The sequence below is a fragment of the Triticum dicoccoides genome, chromosome 4A (assembly GCF_002162155.2).
Source record: "Triticum dicoccoides isolate Atlit2015 ecotype Zavitan chromosome 4A, WEW_v2.0, whole genome shotgun sequence".
Classification (NCBI taxonomy): domain Eukaryota; kingdom Viridiplantae; phylum Streptophyta; class Magnoliopsida; order Poales; family Poaceae; genus Triticum; species Triticum dicoccoides.
This window is the reverse complement of record NC_041386.1, coordinates 396,260,394-396,279,927: the sequence shown is the minus strand read 5'-3', so window position 1 is coordinate 396,279,927 and position 19,534 is coordinate 396,260,394. Positions and strand designations below refer to the sequence as shown.

The 19,534-nt window shown below is 40.4% G+C and overlaps 1 long non-coding RNA gene across 8 annotated transcripts; it reads left to right on the top strand.

Annotated features, from left to right (window-relative positions):
* Positions 1-12,507: 12,507 nt before the first annotated feature.
* Positions 12,508-18,562, top strand: LOC119285975. 8 transcript variants are annotated; one of them, XR_005140097.1, is made up of 7 exons: positions 12,508-12,981; positions 13,065-13,173; positions 13,277-13,499; positions 13,713-13,793; positions 13,913-13,995; positions 14,457-18,237; positions 18,349-18,562. It is a non-coding gene; the product is annotated as an uncharacterized LOC119285975 (long non-coding RNA). The 8 variants fall into 8 exon arrangements; XR_005140100.1 differs by having other exon boundaries at positions 13,913-14,540; positions 16,964-18,237; XR_005140099.1 differs by having other exon boundaries at positions 13,913-17,025; positions 17,807-18,237.
* Positions 18,563-19,534: the final 972 nt, after the last annotated feature.

The window sequence follows — 19,534 nt, the reverse complement described above, 5'->3', positions numbered from 1 at the left end:
AAGGAGAGAAAGGAAAGATGGAGGTTAACTGAAGAAAACATCGACAAGAAGGTTGAGATTGCGGTTGAGAAGAAATCATCTCAGACAGTCGCAACAGTGGTAGCTGCCGCAAAACAGGTGGTTGCAGATTTGTCTACTTCCTTGGTGACGGGCGTTTTCACTTGGACAAGGCAACATCCAGAAAAAAATGAAGAGGACTTTCCCCTTGCTGACTTCTTGGGGAGCAGCTCGACTAGCGTTGCACCAGCACCTGCTCCCGCACCGGCTCCTGCACCGGACGTGCTCGGTAGTGCTTCATCTTTGGCTGAGCTCGACGCCCTCACGGTATCTGTCACACGAGCCCCCTTCAATATAAATGTATAATCTCCCGTTTTCGTTGCCTTTCGGATGTCTCACGTCGCAGACTTTTCTTTGCAGGCCGACGAAACCCCGTGCACAATATTGTACACCATCGGTGACCAGAAGGTGGACGTTGGGAAGGCGACGATAGTGAAGCCGGAGGAACCATTGTTCCACAGCCGGCTGATCCCCTCGAACGTCTTCAAGGTTTCCGTGGCCAATGTCAAACCGGGCCACGAGAGTTTGCCTCCTCCAATACTAGCGGGGGATCCCGACGAGACACCGCGGCGGCTTGGTTATTGTTGCAATGGGTGGGTCCTGTTGTGGCCAAAGAGTCTGCTTCGTCTGGAGGCAGCCGGGAGCACACCCACGAGCACGCAGCCTCAGCAAGGTATGAACATCAACACCCCACCTACCCAATTAGCGTCCGGTGTCGGGTTGGGTGATAGCGGACGGGGTAAGGAGGAGGCTCCATTAGTCGCTGATGACGTCGCCATGGATGAGGATGAGGACGACGATGGCGCTGAACAGTATGTCTATACTGGCGCCTCCTCAGGGTTTGAGCGTCATGAGTCGGTGCCTGAATTGCCGTCTCAACGTATTATGGACGACCTTCCGGTAATAAAGAAGTCTAGCAAGAGAGCGAGGAAAGGCAAAAAAGCTGATTCTATGATCCAGCTGCCTCAGCAGCCTCGGCTTCAGGACCGTATAGATATCTCTGATGCGGATAAATGGCATATCCTCGGTCAAACAATCCTACCTGCAACAGTGCTACGAGCCAGATTCGACGATCTAAGGAGACTTATGACGATGTGTTGTGGGTATAGAAAGGCCTCATCGCCTCGAAAGATCCAGGATACCCACCCTACATGGTTAATGTTCCGCGGCAAATGTCGTACATCGACAGCTTCCCCGCGGATAAGTTCTTCCTCCGATTCGATTACATATTCGACATGTTTCACGTGAAGAAGCTGGATTTTATGTTTGTCTGCCTTTATGCCTTGCACATGAACTACATCATCGGGGTTGAGCAGATATCTAATATCTGTGTCGCTGACCCATACTACATGCACGAGGGCTTCTTGGGAGTATGCGCAAAGCACCGTGAATACGCGAGGGATTACATCATCAATTTCATGCTCGCCAATAAGGACAAGGAGGCGATTCTCGTGCCTTATCATCCCGTGTAAGTCATCCGCGCTGCTATCCTTCCTTCGATTTCAATCATTCATTTGCACGGTGGAGGCTAATTAATTTGAGGTGTACATATTTTGCGCAGCGGCGGGCACGCCATCCTCATCATCTTCTACCCCCGATTCTCCCACGCTCTTTACTTGGACTCGTCGAAGAACATTCACAAAAAGGATTACACCCACATCAAGGATGTTCTCGACAGTGCTATGTTTTTACTACCAAGCAAGGGGTGGAGAGGTCAGGGACAAGAAGACAAGGGGCGGCAGGGCCGCCTTCGGCCATAAGACTGACTTCTGCTGCATCCAGCAACCGAACGATTCTCTTAATGATGGATTCTATGTCCTACACCACATGCTGGAGTACAGACGAGATCACCAGAACCTTCGCATGTCACCTAGATATGGCGATGCCCATATTCTGCAATGGGCAAAGGACATAGGAGATATCGAGGATCATCGACTTCGAGCTGAGTTCTATAATATCCAGCGCGAACTTGCCCAAATTATCACGAAGGAGGTCGTCGGAAAAACAGGGATGTTCTACGGGGAAGGACAAATGTCGCGGGAAGACGTCCGAACATGGATATCCTCTCAACATCTCGACATGAAGCCTTTGACTAAGCTCAAGGACTATATCCCTAACTTGGATGGATGGAATGACATGTTGGAGTGATTGTCGATATATGACAATGTGTCCGTTTAGTCCATACTTTCTGTATGAAAAAACTTTGAGTTATGCACGGTGAAACTTTATTTGTGATGTAATTAAACTGTCCTCCTCCTCGACTAGTGAAAATCACTCTAGTTAGGGCATTTTGGGGTACGATGAACTTTGTTATTTATGCTTATGATATGTTGTTTCTATTTTTGCCAAGTCTATCTCTTTCTGTTGCTCAACTATATATGTTGCATATCATCGACTCATGTGACGATGCAGGTGCATACATCATAGATGGCGAAGAAGTGTTACGCCAGGAGTATATATACGACAAGTGGCCGGAGTGTCAGGCCCAGGTGTACCGGTTTCCGGTTTCCGGTTTCCGAGCGATAGGCAGTAGTTAGTTTAAGTTCACGCTAATGCGAGAGAGGGATACGTACTCATGTACTCAAAGTGATAGCTCTTCTCGCGTATATCATTGTTTAGATGGATGATGATGTATTTGCAAGTAATCAAGACTTGTATCGCTATTTTCGAGATGATGACGAGAGACCACTTTGTGTTGGATGATGATTATGATGATGACATGATTTGATGAGACTAATTGTATGTATATGCTATGATTACATTTATATGTGTATGATATGCTAAAGATTATTGTATAAAGCCTATTCAAATACAAAACAAATACAAAACAAATATGCAGGAAAAAAACTAATAAAACTAGTAGTAGCAAGGGGGGAATTTAGTAGTAGTGCCGCCTTACCAGTAGCGCTTCCCAGTAAACAACGCTGTAGATAATATCAGCAGCGCCCTTTTCCAAAGAGCGCTACAGCTGTTCATGTATAGTAGTAGCGTGGGATAACAGGCGCTACTGCTATACGTTAGCTGTAGCGCCTTATTAGTAGCGCCGGTCCCCGCGCTACTAATAGGCCCAAAACCCGTGCTGGTGCTAGGCTTTTCCCTAGTAGTGACACTTCAACATAAGCTCATAAGTTAAGCACTTTAGCCAAAAAAAGAAACACCATCAGACCAAAATACTAAAAAAATTGCACGTTTAATCAGCTAAGCATACAACAGATTCAGGTGAAGCACATGACACCACAACAAGCACATCAATAGGCAGCAACTATTAGAGATGATGCTCTAAGCCGGCAACATCGCACAAACACTGGCGGCATCTTAGCATATATAGCAGGAGCGGTGTCTGCTGACCTACTGTCGATGTAAACACAATTATCTTGACTCCATGCAAGCACTATGGAAGCAGACTGCTACAAAATAGGCAGCCTGGCCGCCTCATACAAACAAAGAGAGAAGCATAACAGAAGTGCAGAAGTATGCATTACTAAGTAAATGTGTAGACAATGGAGTGGAACATGCATATAAATTTCACTGGATATGATCACAGATTCATATGAGGTGTGCATATAAATTTTACAGGATAGGATCATAGAATCGCACAACCACTAGGCCTACCAATCACTTCAACCCAAACTAAAAGTAGCATAACTACATGGGAAGTTATTTATGCTGTAATTTTACTAACATGAGATCATACATAACTACTTCAATACTGATTTGTGTATATATAAGTCCCAAAGCCGGTCCAGTTTGAGAACTTAAGATCTGAATTTGAACATTCTAAATTTCACAGTTATTTGAGGCTAATTTTTTAGATGTAATGTAACAATTGAGACATCAATGGGGCACAACTTAGCTACCTAGTAATGTTCAGCAAATTCAAAGATTGTATGTTCTAGCTAACAAAAATATAATACCATGCATAGGAACTCGGAGCGAGAAAAAGTATGTGTCGCTTAAGAGCTACCACAATTGATATTGGTCAAGGATAAAAACAGGTAGATATCATATAATTCTCATCAGGATCATACATTGAATTCATTAAAGTCTATAGATTCATTTCTTAGATATTGAATTGGGAAATCACAAGAAAAGTAGATTAACCAATGTGTCCAGATAACACAATAAGGCAAGCACTAGTAAATCTTGATTCTCGTGCCACTACATGTATATAACAAGTATTTGACACATTCCTGCAAGCATGCAAATACAGTTAACAACAAGATTAAATGAAAGGTTTCCATTAGTTTTAATTAAACTGAAACCCTTCTTTAATTATAATTAAAGGAAAGGTTTCAATGTAATTTAATTAAACAAATAAATTCAGTTAATTAATTAGAGTTACTGGACTGAATTATGTTAACAAGACTATCAAGAAGAGATACTAGACTGAAACAAGCTAGCAGCATCATGACATACAGGGGATATCAGTCTTGACAACAAACCATTAAGAGCATTTCAGAGCACCACATGGACCTCACTCGGTATGACTTTGTTGCACTAAAACATTACAGATCAAGAAGAGATTCTAGAAATTTTAATTGAATTCAGTTAAATTTGTGCTACTGCTCCTGTTATATGCTTTTTTATTTGAGATAACAGTACATAAATCATCAGACCAGATATTGATTATATGCTTCCGATGAATGTAAATACATATATGAAGTTTCAGTTATACTTCAAAACAAATAATTAATCTAATGAATTATACACTCAATAACAACCAACATAAGCATAGTCAATTATGTATGACAAACTAAAACAGTTTCTATTGAACACGTGTAGGGGAGAAGAGGGGTCAGTGACGAGAGCTCCTCTCCCAACGGCAAAATAGGGCCACCCGCTAAGCCGTATAGTTCTAATCCGGCGGCGCAAAGATAGAGAGAGATTGAGCGAGTCAAACAGAGAGAGAGGGGGGGGCAGGTCCAATATACAAGTTATCATGGTTTATTAGCATTCACAACAGACTAAATTGAGCACCCTGGTATGAGCAAAATGCATTACCATTTTTGTTAATAAATATGCATCATGTTCGGGTACTGGTCATGCTATTGAAGCTGATCATTGCGACTAACACCAGCAAGGTGCTCACGGACATAGTGCTAGTACCTACATGCACAGAACACAAGACAACTACCAAGCATCCAACATCAGTGTCTTATCTCCTCTAAAAGTGCAACCTTATTTTGCGTCTACACTAGCCCCTAATCATCCAACAATTTACAGTAATTTGAGGAGTATTTGCTAGGATCATGATGAAAATTTTAGATTAAATTGCAGTGTTTGTCATCCATAGTTGTATGGTTCTATCTAGGATTACATAAAAAGAGAGAAAACAGGGAGCTACCCAGCATCCACGACTAGAGCTAGTAGTAGGAACACATGGTAGAGTAATTAGGCAGCCTTGAGGAACCCAAATCCATGGCTGCTAGATCGAATGAAACAAGGAGGGGAAAGGGGACGGAGGGGAGTTGGGGGAACCTTCACCTTGGGTGGTTGGACGATGGCGTCGTGGATTTAGAGGTCTAGGTGGAAGAAGCCCTCGACGGCGGCGACTGTGGTGGCTGGGTGCGCCCCTCCTGCTCCTCCTCCTCGAGCAGGACAAGGTCGGCGGCTACACGGTGAGGAGAATGCCCTCCTCTCCTCTCCAGGCATTGTCCAGGTCGCTTGCAGGCGGTCTACCTGCAGAGACGATACAAGAAGGGGTCAGGGGTTTGGAGTGGCTAAGGTTCAGGGAGCGGGGGAGGAGGAGGGAGACTCTCCAGATCGGATGGGGAGAAACTGCACAAACCCTAGCCATGGCTGCTGGCTAGGGTTTCGTTGGCCAGGAGGGAGGGAGGTTGGCGCCGCAGGCGGCTGCAGGGGGAGAGGAGGAGCCATCGGTGCTCTGCTACTCAGCTCGCGGAAGTCCGACCACGAATAGGTCGGCAGCGCGACCGGAGAGGAGACGAGCTGTAGGTGGAGGAGGACTGCGGGCTCCGACGCGATCTTGGGGAGGGAGACCGCTGGCTCGGCGTCGCCTAGAGGTGGAGGAGCCAACGGCGGCATGCGCGGGTGTGGGGAGGGGGTGGGGAAGTAGGTGGCGGAGGCGGTCTGGAAGGAGAGGAGGCGACGAGTGGCTGGGTAGGTTTCGTGAGGACGAGGAGTGGGTGCAGTGGCTTATGGATGGATGGATGGGCGTGCGGTGGGTTAGGGCTAGCAATGGATGGTAGGATGTCTGCCATGTCATCGATCCGTGTCATAGATGGTTCCACCAATCGGAATCCATCTTATGTAATTGTGTTTTTTTGTTTTTTTATATTTTTACCCTCTTATTTCGGGTAAACACTCAACATATTGGCCTCATGTTGTATGTTTAAATGACCCAATATTGCACATATGTGTATCTTAGGATTTCAATCAATGATGATTTTGTGGTCTTCATTTCCATTGCACACAAAAATCATTTTCCATTTTCAAGTGCCCAAAATGAGTCTTTTTGTGAAGGACCTAGCAAATAGTTGTTGCAAAATTAGAATAAATCAATTTTATAAACTATTAGGCCATATTTAATGCACATCTGACCAAATGGTTGGGTGTCAAAAGGTTTGACCCACCTCTCATGAAAAAGACAAATTTCCGTCAATTTAGCTTGAAGTGGGTCAAATTTGAACTGTATCTACCTCATAGTTTCCTCTTAATTTTTTTCAAAAATCATTTCTAGGTGCATAAGTATATATTTAATTATAGAAACACCAAAAGTTTACCAAGAACCAACCACTAGCTAGGAATAGTCATGCCCGCCGTTTTGACCGCATTTTGAAACGGGCATGAAAAATTCAAAAACAAATCAAAAAATTGAAAAACCTTCACATTGTGTCATTATATGTGGCCGAGTTACCAGAAAAATAATAAACTTGTAATACGGTAATTATTTTTAAAATTTGTTCTCATGAACGAGCTATCATGCATGAAGATTCAGGGTTTTCAAGCCAAATGATTAATCTTATGGCCACATTCATGGCATAGTTTGTTCAAATGATCTCATATTGTGCACAAGGGTGCATCTTGGAATTCCAAACAATGTTGCCTAAGGGAGTTTTTATTTTCTTTGCATGGAAAACTCATTATCCATTTTCCGAGTGCCTGAATTGAGTTCTTTTTGTGAATATATTTGTTGCAAAATTGTACCAAATCATTTTTATAAAATACTAGGCCATATTTGATTCACAATTGACCAAATGGTTGGGTGTCAAAAGCCTTGATCCACCTCTGGTGAAAAAGACAAATTCCCGCCGATTTAGTAGGAAGCGGGTCAAATTTGAACTGCAGCCGCCTCATAGTTTGCTCTTTATTTTTTTCAAAAAAAATTAGGTACATAAGTATCTATTTAATCAGAGAAACATCAAAAGTTTTCCAAGATTCAACCACTAGCTAGCAACGGTCAAACCCACAGTTTTGATCGCATTTCGAAACAAGCATAAAAAATAAAAATAAAAAAAAAATTGGAAAACCTTCGCATTGTGTCATTATATGTGACCAAGTTTCAAGAAAAAATAATAAACTTGTAATACGACAATTATTTTTAAAAATTGTTCTCATAAATGAGCTATCATGCGTGAAGATTCGGGGTTTTCAAGCCAAATGATCAATCTTATGGCCACATTCATGGCATAGTTTGTTCAAATGATCTCATATTGTCCACAAGGGTGCATCTTGGAATTCCAAACAATTTTTCCTAAGGGAGTTTTCATTTTCTTTGCACGGAAAATTCATTTTCCATTTCCCGAGTGCTCGAATTAAGTTCTTTTTGTGAAGGACCTACCATATATTTGTTGCAACATTGGACCAAATCATTTTTATAAAATACTAGGCCATATTTGATGCATAATTGATAAAATGGGTGGGTGTCAAAAGTTTTGATCCACCACTTGTGAAAAAGACAATTTTTTGTCGATTCAGCAGGAAGCGGGTCAATTTTGAACTGCATCTACCTTATAGTTTGCTCTTTATTTCTTATAAAAATCATTTATAGGTATATAAGTATCTATTTAATCAGAAATACATGGTTTGGTGGTGATACATCGAGGATTGCATGGTGGACGAGGGCCCCAACTCCAGAGTGCGTAAACTCGTGCGCCCGCCGCGTGGTCACCACGTGACCGTGGTGTTGCCATGTGTTCTGGGTGGACTAGGCTTTTCTAGGGGGTTGGGTACTCCCTAGGCAGGTGCTAGGAAGAAAATTACAACATAAGATTCTCACGAGGAGACCGAACTATGCTCAAACATGAATTAGCAACCAAGTGTTTGATTAACAATACGGGAAATGCACGTGGCCAATGGGCGTGAATTTTGGCTGAGGATGATCATCTACTAAGAAGACTGTCTTCACAATTTTTTAGCTCAAAAGGAGGAGCCTAGGTGGTACTTGCTTTGCAAAGTACCACACTGGATAGAAATATGAATGTTGAAGCTGGGCTCATAACAATGAATGGACTAAGCTAACATTTGGTGGGGGATGGTTATTTGGGCATAGGAAAGCAATGTAGAAAATTGATACCATTTGGACATGCCAAAGTGGTACTTCCTTCACAATGTTATTCCCTGGATAGAAACTTGGGAAAATTAGCGAGAGAAATTGGATAAATGAAACGAGCTCAAATTTGGTGTAGGTAAATTACATAGGTATGGTCATGCCCTGGTAAATTTTTAGATCATTTGGGTAAGCCTAGCTAGTACTTACTTCACAAAGATTCTCTCGAGATAGAAACTTTGGAAATTTCCTGAGAAAGATTTACCAGGAAAATGGAGATGAATATTATCATGTGGAAATGATTTGGGTATGGAAGAGTGCCCAAAAAGTTTGAGGGTAATAGGAGGGATCTGGATAACACTTGCTTTTCAATGTTCCAATCCGGCCATAAAATATAAATTGAACCTGGGCTCACATAGATGATTTGACTGAGCTGCAATTTGGAGGAGGGTGATAATTCGGGCATATGAAGGAACTGTATAAATTTCATGTCATTTGGATATATAAAAATGGTACTTCCTTCGCAATGCTTCTAGGTGGAAAAAAACTTTGGAAATTCGCCGAGGAAGATTTACTGGGCAAATTGAGCTGAATTTTGTCATGAGGAAATGATTAGGATAGGAAAGAGTGCCCAAATATTTTGAGGGCAATCAAGAATATATAAATATCACTTCCTTCACAAAGTATTGTTTTGAGCAGAATAGGAAAATGAATATTGTTGAATTATTTTTGAACTAGGCAAGGAAGGATTTTTACATATTTGACAAACATATGACCGAAAGAATTTATGAGATTTTTTGGAATTTTTGGGAATGATAGAAATATAGGTTGCTTCATAACCTAGGGCAAAAACTGACACATGGACATGACACATAGGCAAAACTGATGAGGTGGCGCCTAGTCATAGCAACCCACCATAATTTACAAGGTTATGACCATCTATATTGGTCATGATCAGCTAGAAATAAGGCAGCAGACCAGTGCTATATGCTTTATGACCATTTCGTGTAAGGAAATTACGACCTTTCTGACCAAAATGGTCGTTATAGTTTAGGGTTTGGAGCCCCCGAACAGCTTTTGACCAACTGGTCTCAAATGATCATAGATCTATGACCAATTCTTCCAGGGTCACTGAAAGAAGGTCATTAGTTGACATATTTCTTGTAGTGATCGAACACAGAGAAAGATAGGGGCTTAATATTTCGCCTCCCAACTTACTTATCATATAGATAATTGTCAACAATAATAATTCATGATCAAATATATTTGGATGGCCATATATGCTTAGATCTTTCCCCACCACATGATACTTACATAAAAGTAGGTTGGAATGAGAAGGAATACTACTGACACTTGCATAAAAGTAAAAGATAGGCCCTTCATAGAGGGAAGCAGGGATTTGCAAAGGTGTCAAAGCTCGAAGCTTTTAAAACAAAGATGAATATAATTTTGAGAAGTATGCTTTCATTGTCAACGTAACGATCGAGAGTTCTCGCCATCTTCCATGCTAGACACATTATAGGCGGTTCCCAAACAGAATGGTAAATTTTTTACTCCCCCTCCACCAACAATCACACTCCACGGCTGATCCGAAACAACGGGTACCGTCATACCAACAACAGTCCTAGGGGAGTTTTGTTTGATTACTTGAAATTTTGTTTTTGATCTTTTGATCATAGGACTGGGCATTCCAATTACCAGCCACTCTCTCGTGAATGATAAGTGAATAAATACTCATCGTGAGAATAACCCACCTAGCATGAAAGATACTGACAACCCCTAGTCGCTACATGAGCGATTCGGGCATACAAAACAAATTATTATTTGAAGGTTTAGAGTTTGGCACACGCAAATTTACTTGGAACGACAGGTAAATACCGCATATAGGTAGATATGATGGACACTCATGGAAGAAACTTGGTTTAAGGATTTTGAATGCACAAGTAGTATTCCCGCTTAGTATAGCAATTTTGGCTAGCAAAAGATGCTAAATAGCAAGCACCACATGTTGGAGGATCCATAACAATATAACTTCTATACAAATATACCCAAGCATAACTTATTGCGTTGTCTTCCTTGTCCAACTTCAACTATTTAGCTCAAGTTTGAAAATATTTAATGGGGCTCACAATCATAGAAGATGTCCAAGATAATATATTTCTATGTGAAATCTCTCTTCCTTCAATATTCTTTCATGAATTATTCAAGTGACCAATACTGTGTTTGCTAACTTTGAATAAATTTACCACCTCTACTTCTTATATGTGAAGTCATTACTCCCCATGGGATAAGCATATAAAACATATATAATTTCAGATCTATGATATTCAATTAATTCAACATTTACTCATAGGATATAAGTGAAGCACGAGAGTAAATGACAAACTACTCCAAAAAAGTGAAGATCAATGAGTAGTTAACTAATTATGTAGCTATGTGAAGACTCTCTGTCATAAATAAAATTTCAGATTTTAAGTACTTAATTCAAACAACAAGCGAAACAAAATAAAATGACATTTCAAGGATAGCACATATCATGTGAAGAAGCAAAAATTTAGGTTCAACCACAACTGACCCATCATTGTTGAAGAAGAAAGGTGGGATGCCAACCAGCATCCCCAAGCTTAGCTGCTTGAGACTTGAAGTATTAATTAGGGATGCCTTGGGCATCCCCGAGCTTGTGATTTTGTGTCTCCTTAATTCCTTTTATACCATGGTTTACCTAAATCCACAAAACTCAACAGAACTTGTGAAATAAGTTAGTATAAATCAATGCAATAACCTTATTATTCACTACTGCATCAAATCACTAAAATTATAATTTTACATTGCATACTAAATGCATCTACATATTTAACACTCCTATCCTCAAATAGTATCATTAAACAAGCAAACATATGCAAACAATGCAAACGTAACACCAATCTGTCTAAACAGAATAGTCTGTAAAGAATGCAAGAGGAATTTTACTTATTTAACTCCAAAAATTCTGAAAAATTACCACACTGTAGAAATTTTTTGTTGCTCATTGTGTAAGATTTTATCACATTCTGACTTTCCAGAAGAATTCAGACAATGATAGAAAACTTTCTCTTTTCAAAACAACAACATATAAACTTGTAAAATAAGCATGGTAAAAGCTATACTTGACCTTTTTGTTGAACTAAAAGATGAAAAACATTAATATAAATAACAGAAAGTAAACCCTAATAAAGTAAAGTGACGCTCCAAGGAAAACACATATCATGTGGTGAATAAAAATATAGCCTCAAATAAATTTACCGATAGAAGAAGACGAAATGGAGGATGCCATCCGGGGCATCCCCAAGCTTAGGCTCTTGGTTGTCCTTGAATATTACCTTGGGGTGACTTGGGCATTCCCTAGCTTAGGCTCTTGCCACTTCTTATTCCTTACTCCATCAAAACTTTACCCAATACTTGAAAACTTTACAACACAAACTCAACAGAAAACTCGTAAGCTCCGTTAGTATAATAAAGCAAACCACCACTTGGGTACTGTTGTGAACTCATTCTAAATTTATATTTGTGTTATATATACTTTATTCCAACTTCTCCATGGTTCATACTCTTCGATACTACGCATAGATTCATCAAAATAAGCAAACAACACAATGAAAACAAAATCTGTCAAAAACCAAACAGTCTGTAGTAATCTGGAAACTTCATTTAAAAGGTAAAAGAGGCTAGCCAACTCCCCTCCAGAAGGCTCCCCCGATTGGGCCTTCATGGGCCGTCGGATCTGGCTCTCGGACGTGCCTGAGCCGTTGGATCTTCACGGCGATTAAATCAGTTTTCACCTCACGATCGTTTTTCACTGACCAATGACAGGTGGGCTCGCGCGGCACGCTGGTTGGCTGGGTCGCCTGTTTCAGCGTGCAGGCCGTTTTGCCTAATCCCCACCACGCGCTCTGCACCCATTCCCCCGTCTCCCCAGGCCCCAGCCCCCACCGGACAAACCCTAGTCTCACCAAGCCCCACATCTCGCGCTCCTCCCTCCTCCATTCTCGTTAGTCGCCGCCGCTGCCGTTGTGCCTCCCTCCTCTCTCCCCTACAACCACGTCCCCGGGAGGAAGCCGCCGTTCGTGGCGCCATGCCGCTGCCGGGGTGTTGCGCACGTTTCGTTCCCCACAGCCCCTCCCTCATCCTCGCTCATCACCGCCGCTGCCTGCTACTCCCGGGGCGGCCGAGCGCCAACGGTGCGGCAATGGCTGTTCCAGCAGGCGAGGGCGAGGGCGCATGCGTTAGGCGTTGGGTGCGTGGACAAGGAGGGAGGAGTCAACTTGAGGGAGGAGATGAGAGAGGTGAGGGTTGGCAGCGATTGCAGGGAGAGGAGGAGTCTGGAGGCAACAGACGATTTTTTAGGGTGGTCGGCGACCTACAGCCTACAGGGAACGGTGAGCTCTCCCTTTCCCCGGCTACGCTCCTCTCTCACATCAGATCGGATCGGACCCCTGATTTCTTTTTCTGTTCGATTTAGTCCGTAGCAGCAGCAGGCGACCTGCAGCAGCTCCTTCCTACCTTCCATGGACGAGCTCTTCGGAGACGCCGTCTAGCCCGACCACGGCAACGACTACCCCACGCACAAGGTCCCTTCCTGCTCCCCCACCTTCTTCCATGGATCAAGATGCTACATACACTATTGTTGTTGTTTTTCAAATGAATGAACGAAACTTCCTTCCTTATTTCTAGAGGAAGGTTGATTCATTTGTAAAATTCATTCCACCGAAGCCATCTGCTCCGTCCACCAACCCGCCCAGAAAGGTAGTTACAGTGAATTGATGTTCGCACTGAGGCCGGAGGCGAGAGTTGAGGGCACGGAGGTCGGTGGCAAGTGCTCAGGAGAGAAGAGGAAGGCGGCGGCGCTGGGCGGTGGCTGCGGTTTACACGAGAGGGAGGTGACCTGCCCAGAAAGGTAGTTACAGTGAATTGATGTTCATATGAACTTCAATGATGTGAACTTTTTATTAGATCTGAGTTGCAATCCTCAATTTTTTTAGGTTTGAGTAGCAATGCTCCTTCTCTACTAGCTACGACATTTTCCATGCTTTTTCTTCTAATATCGTATAGCGTCCATGCCTGTGGGTTCAACTTGACAAGCTTTTTTCACCTTCCATCCTGTTTTAAGCTCTGGGATGATTTCTTCCATGTTTATGGAGGGGGAGGACGCCAACTACTAGGAGAAGGATCAGTTTAGCAAGTACATGATGTAATTCTCTTATGATTATGGGTAGATGCCTCCTTTATTTAGTTACCAGAGTTGTTCACTATTGAATATGCAAATTCAGCATCCTTTATATAATGGGACCTTATGAACTCTTTTTGAAGATTGCTGAGAAGCGCAACCTTTTGATCTTCGAGAACCGCAAGTTTGCTGACATTGAAAATACATTCATTATGCAAGACGAATGGTGAGAAATGTGTTATTCCCTATCCTTCCATTCTATTTGCATATTCGCGCAGTATGCTTAGTTTTTTTCCTTTCAAGATGAATATTCTACACATGAGAGCAATATACTTGGTATTATTGATGCTCATATAATTCCTGGACCTGGAATTGTTGATGGCTTGAGGCTTAAAGTATGTTATGTGTTGCATACCTAATAAATATTAGAAAGCTAATGTTGCAGCTTGACAGATGCTGTGATAACTTCTCCTTTTTTTGTTTGTTAATATCCACTTCGAACTGAGCAGCCATGATCCGGATTTCCTCTATGTAGCTATGAGATGCATGTCGTTCGTTATTGTGTATCGTTTGCTAAAATATTGATTATTTGACAATGAACACATGGCAATGCCTTAACTATTCAACTTGCCTAGCTCAGAATTTTAACCAATAGAGAAGTTTTTTTGTTGCTTACCCTTTTGTTAGATATTTTGCTTTTTGTATGTTGAGGGGAGATGGATATGGCCTCAGGACTAAACGCACAGACCACATGAAGTGATCTGATGGAAGGTAAAGTATTTTTTATTGGCAATGCTAATGTCTGGACCATCTCAATGGTTTTAACTCTATGATGTTCAGTTTAGCATATCACATGTACAAATGCATATATACAAATTGTGGTAGGCAACTCACTATTTAGACGACGCGAGTATTCTATTGATAAGGAGTCCCACCATACTCATGTGAGAGTTAGGCGTGGTAGTGGGTAGTATTTTCTCATCATCCATTATGTGTTTCTTCTGTCTAGCTCGAAGTTGCTTAGTTAGATAATGATTCGCAAATTCCAGCATTGCATGTTGCCTGACACTTTTGCATTAGCATTGAATTGCAGCCTGCATTTTTGTAGCCCGCGAGGCGTGTAAATGTTGGACTATTGTTTCTCCGCTGATGCACATGTTTCGCCACAGAGACAGTACTCTGTGTGTGTGTGATCTCTGGAATGAGTTTTTATGTTTCTCTGTGTTGAGTACTTTTGTAATCTCCACGGGTGTGTTTCGTATTTTCTATGTATCCTCTGTCATTCTTTTAAGTGATTAATGTTTTCTTTTGTAGTTTTTGATATTTAGGTGCAGTCACGTTTCATTTGTCACAGACCTGTACCCGTTAGGAAAATCATAGTTTCATTTTGATCATGTTTCTTTAAGTTGTTCAGTGTTTGTTCATTATGTAGTAGAGTAAGAAGTACATTTTGTCCATCAGTTAAATCACTCATGTCACATTCAGTTTATTGATTTGGTTTAGTTTTTGTTCCTTTCTCTTCGTTCCTTCAGTTTTTTGTTCCTTTATTTAGTCATTGTGCTTGCATCATTTGCCAGTATTTTAGTCCATCTCAATAGACCCCTATGATTCTTGATAGTTTATCTCTTTCATAGATCAGACTTTTCCACTTTGTTAGTTAGTCTAATTTATGCTTTTTTCAATTTTTAGTCTTTACATGATTTAGTTGGACAGTGTGTTTGGTATTTCAATAGTTCAGTAGTTTCATACTTTCATTTAATTAAATAGTCTTGTTTTTAGTCTCAGTACTTCAGGTTTAGTTTCCAAACAAGTACTTTTTTACTCATGTGGTTTTCGGTCTTTTGACTATATGTGGTTTTCAATCTTTTCATCTCTTGGTTTACTTGTCATTCTTAATTTATCCGCCTTACTATTCTCAGTCTTGTTTTTTATTGAGAGACACAACCTTTTCAATACACTTCTATTTTAATTTTTCATAACAACGGCTGTTTTTTTGTTTCAACTTTGACTCTATGCTATTAAAGTAAACCGAGTATATTAAAATAAACCAACTATATTCATATATGCCTCAGTAATTGGTACAACCGATTTTTATTGAGAGAGACAACATTTCAAAACACTTCTATCTTCATTTTTCATACCAACGAATATTTTTGTGCTAACATGTGAGTTGATTATTTGGAAAAAATATAATCATATATGTATTGCCAACAATTTTTATGTTTAAAACAACCAATTTTGTGAAAAGAGTGGAGAGAAAGATACATGTGCAATTTCTTGATGTTACAGCGGATGGATACTCGATCTTTAAACATAAGCACAGATGAATAGGTACAAATTCGAGGAAAGGCCAATGAAATAGTTGTCTGTACACATATGTGCCAGTTTTATACCTGGTTGTCTGGTTGCATTATTTGTCTGGTTTCAATTCAGTTTGAGTAGATTGTTATCTGTGAGCGATACTTGCTACTATTTGCACCCATGCACCAATTTGCATACCTATTTTAGGCACAGAAACCAACCATGACTGAAAATCATGTATATATAATTTACTATGATTCATGGTGAGAAAATCATGATTTAATAAACGAAAGGTGGTTTGTTTTGCTAACAGTACTGAGTATAAATGTAAATCGCAGATCGTACGCTGCTGCTACGGGCTCCATGTTGTTTATGCTAGACAACACAACGGTGCTTGTGTTATCTATAGTTGAAGTCGCAATTTAATATTCTTTGATTTATGCTTGTGTTATATGTGGTTGAAGGGACATCCTTGTTAGTTTGCATGGTCTATGTAAGAAGGGGCAGTACAATGCTTGTCAAGTTTGTTTATATTCTGATGGCTGTTGAATTCTGGACAATGGAGACGTGAATTTGTTACATACATAGGTACTAGGCATAGGATACTTTACACATTGATGACATGTAGTTTTAGAGAACTTCTGAAAATTCCAATTCAGGTTTTCTGTGTTCCATTCAGGAAGAACACATAGTCTGCACTGGGGTATAAAATTATCTACTACTTACCTTTGTGTCTCGACATATGCTTGTGATGCATCGTGCTGCCAGAGGCCAACATTATCCAGTATCATAGTGATGCTAAAAATGCCTATTGGTTACTCCGCATATTCTCATCTGATTTCTCATATATAGATATTAATTTCCTTTCATGGGAGGCCTTCATTACATTTCAGCGGCGGTTGCGGATGTGATTGGCGGTTGAGGGAGGGTCTCCGACTAGAGCAGCAGGAGCAAGGTGCTCGAGGAAGTTTAGATTTGCCTCTACATCCTCTCTCTTTCCTCCACTTTGTTCTTGCATTTAGATGATACAATTTGTGATCATGTGTATGTGCATTTATGAGATCTTTGCTGCTAGGCACAGAGTTTATGGTTACTGAAATTGGGTAATAGAACATGGTTGTTGTGCCTTTTTCCCTTGTTCTTTTGAAATGCAACATGACAGTAGCCAATGTCATGTATCAGGGTTGTAAACCTATTAGATTTGGGATAGAGGAAAGTATGAAGATCTTCTTATTATTGCAAAGTAAAAGTTGATATTAGTGCAAACTTAGGTGATCTGGTCCGAAGGGGTATCTCAGCTTTATGAGTTGATAGTATATTTGCATCTAAGAATAAACCTTAGCTTTTAGATAGAATTTATGAGTGAAAGTATTCTGGTGTATACCATCCTTTGTGCAGGATTGTCATGGTTATTGTGTATGTCAATTTTGTTGACAAAATAGATCCAAATGATATCTTTTTCGGTGTCTTATGGTAGATATATTTGGTCCGCTGTTTCATGCATCCTTCGGGTTTATGATTAATATTCCCAGATATTTGAACAAAATTTAGCTATTAAATATACATCCCAGGAAATTTACATTATTACAGTGGGGCACTCCTTTGCACGGTTTTCAGAATAAGAGATTTAACCTGTTTTGCAGTATCATTCTCCCTGACGGATTACATGTAAGTTGTTGTTCTAATTACAAGCAAGCTTTCAGCTCATGGTTGTTATATTTTTGTATTTTCCATAGGACAATTTTCTGGATTAATATCTATACTTGAGATCTAGGAGTCCACCCGAATTCAGTCTCCAAGAAGCCGTTCATCCAGGATCCACCAAAATTCAAATGATATGTGAAAAGCGTGTACTAGATGTGGCCCCTATCCAGCGTTTTGATCTGTCCACTCAGGTGCTTTTGTCTAGGTGGTAACACAACAAGCTGCTTATCTTATAGAAACTTATCATACGTACAGTCCTATGTTCGTTCTTCTTGCATGTTAGAGAAAGAGCTTTTGCCCCTATGTGAGTAATCCTATGGGAATTAGCAACGTTGGCTGTACTTTCAAGCAGGCTGAATCCGATGCAAGTTTTTGGAGCAGTTGGGTTCCAGAACAAACGACTAGGTATTCCCAAAGAAGTCATTCCACTGGTGGCTAGCATAATATCTTCATGTCGGGACAAGTAAGATGACAGCTCATTTCTCAAATAATATGCCGCTGTTCTCAATTTTTATTTCCTCTTCTTTTCTGCTACTTGCCTCACTAACTATGACCTCAACGATCTTTGGTGCAGCGATCCAAGCAAGCAACCATCATTCTACCAGCTCTTGTCATCGCTGAAGAAATTACAGTGGTTACATTGTTACAGAAAGCCTATGACAATTTGCGAGTGTTGTTTGTGCAATATACTGGTTTTATGGCAGGTGCATGTATGAATTCAGATGGTAGTGGTCTCCTTCTTTACAGTTATAAGAATAATAAAAATATTGATAATGGTCTTTCCACTATTACAACCTCATAGATTACATTACCTGCTTCCATTAGAAAGGAATTGTGGCTCATGGGTTTACTGGATGATCTTTTTGATAGACATTTTAAAAATAGCATGGTTTAACACATGGGCTTTTTATTACTAGTATCGAATATGTCCTTGAAAAATGAAACTATTTTCATCAACTACATGGCTTTAGCAGGTCTCTGCGCCATTTTACATGCATATGCCTCAGTAATTGGTACAACCGTTTTTTATTGAGAGACACAACCTTTTCAATACACTTCTATTTTAATTTTTCATAACAATGGCTGTTTTTTTATTTCAACTTTGACTCTATGCTATTAAAGTAAACCAAGTATATTAAAATAAACCAACTATATTCATATATGCCTTAGTAATTGGTACAGCCGATTTTTATCGAGAGAGACAACGTTTCAAAACACTTCTATCTTCATTTTTCATACCAATGAATTTTTTTTGTTTCGGCTTTCACTCTGTGCTATTAAAATAAATCAACTATTTTAAGATAAACCGGCTATATTATATCTTTTTTCCTTAGGTTTCTTATCTTTCTCCCTCTTTTTTTCCAAGAAATATATGCATGCCCAAGTTTTTCATCATGATAACCGTGTTTTCAAACTTGCTAAAAAAATACAACCGAGCCAACTTTGCTTTCTCATCATATTGCATGTTTTCAAACTTGCTAAAAAAATACAGCCAAGCCAGCTTTACTCTCTCATCATCCCAAGAAATATATGCATGCACAAATTTTTCATCATGATAACCATCATTTCAAACTTGCTAAAAAAATACAACCATGCCAACTTTACTACCTCATCATAGTGGCCATTTTTTTAGATTGAACATATTCATATTATGCAAAATTTCCATTTTCCCAGACTATGGTTTAGTTCAAGGTTCTTGCAGCATGAAACTATTTTCATCGACAACATGTTTTCAGCGGGTCTCTGCGCCATTTGGCGCA